At 43.7% G+C, this 1,496-nt stretch overlaps 1 non-coding gene across 1 annotated transcript; it reads right to left on the reverse strand.

Moving 5' to 3' along the window:
- Positions 1-706: 706 nt before the first annotated feature.
- Positions 707-814, reverse strand: LOC148564251 (small nucleolar RNA R71). Its single transcript, XR_015884902.1, has one exon. It is a non-coding gene; the product is annotated as a small nucleolar RNA R71 (small nucleolar RNA).
- Positions 815-1,496: the final 682 nt, after the last annotated feature.

Here is a 1,496-nt window from a genome sequence, read left to right on the forward strand (position 1 = left end):
CTCATAACAATTCTTAATTCGCCAATTTTCGCCACGTCAATGTTTGGCGTCGTTGCCGGGGAGTTGCAATAGAGTGCTAAAGTTATTAATTGGAATTTATTTATTTGCATTTTATTTTATCTTGCTACTATGAGCTGCTTGTTTCTTTCGCTAGATGACGCGTTCACTTCCTGATCCAAGTTTGCCAGTATTCGATCCTGAGATTGAAAGAACTATTTCACGAATAAGGCAAGCTCGGCGTCAGTTAGTCCCCTCTGAGGGCAGATCTGAAATGTCATTTGAGGAAGAAATCAGCCCCCGTTCTACTGATTCGGTTGATTTACTTGTGGGTGACATGGCAGAACCTATGAGAGTTACTATCCTGGAGGCTGGAGCCCCTGATTTTACAATGCAACCGTTTGAAGTGCATCACCCAGCGGTGGCTACAGACTTTGACATAAAGATTGCACTGCTCAATTTGATGCCCAAATTTCATGGCTTACTTGCTCAAGAGCCTATAAAGCACCTGAGAGATTTTCAAGCAGCCTGTTCTACTGTCAGGCGTGATGGTGCAGATAAAACTTCAATTTTGTTGAAAGCTTTCCCATTTTCTCTTGAGGGAAAGGCAAGAAAGTGGTACTACACTCAACCCGTAGCAACTGTATCTAATTGGGATACACTTAGAAGAGAATTTTTGGAAAAGTTCTTTCCAGCTGAAGATACTGATAAACTGAGGAAAGACATTTCCATGATTGTTCAGGACGAATCTGAGACTCTCTATGAATACTGGGAGAGTTTTAATAATCTTCTGGAAGCATGCCCCCACCATATGATTGACAAGATAGTGTTGCTCGGTTACGTCACACAGGGCATGAGGCCCCAAGATAAGACCACATTGGAAAGTGCTAGCAATGGGTCTATGAAAAAGTACAAGGCCACTGATGAGGCATGGCAATTGATCAGTGACTTAGCTAAATCCACTCAGAATCATAGGCAGAAACAAGGCCGTTCAAAAGCCGTTGCAGAAGTTTCCTCTAGCAGAGAGACTGCTATTCTAACTCAGAGTATCTGTGAAATGACCAACTTGCTGAAGCAGATGCAATTGAATCAACAACAAGTTCAGCAAGCTCAACCTTCTCCACCACATCAAAGCCAACAGTTAGTCCCACAGAGAGTTTGCAGAATCTGTGCTGATTATAGCCATTATACTGACGAATGTCCACAGCTCCAGAAGGAAGACAACACCGTGGCAGCCACTCATAACTTCTATGACCGCCCCAACCAAGGGTACAATCAAGGTGGCAATTACAGCCATGGATGGCAGGACAATTCTAACCAGAATTGGAGGGACAACAACAATAGAGGAGGCAGAGACAATCAGGGAAATCAGAGGTGGAATAACAACAACAACAGGCAGCAGAACCAGAACCAGCCTTACAGAGCACCACACCTGAGGCAATCCCAAGGACCACAGAATACCCAACAGCAGACCTCTCAAATTACTTATTCTTCTTCAT

This window comes from Arachis ipaensis, chromosome B5, assembly GCF_059453495.1.
Source record: "Arachis ipaensis isolate K30076 ecotype BB chromosome B5, ASM5945349v1, whole genome shotgun sequence".
NCBI lineage: Eukaryota > Viridiplantae > Streptophyta > Magnoliopsida > Fabales > Fabaceae > Arachis > Arachis ipaensis.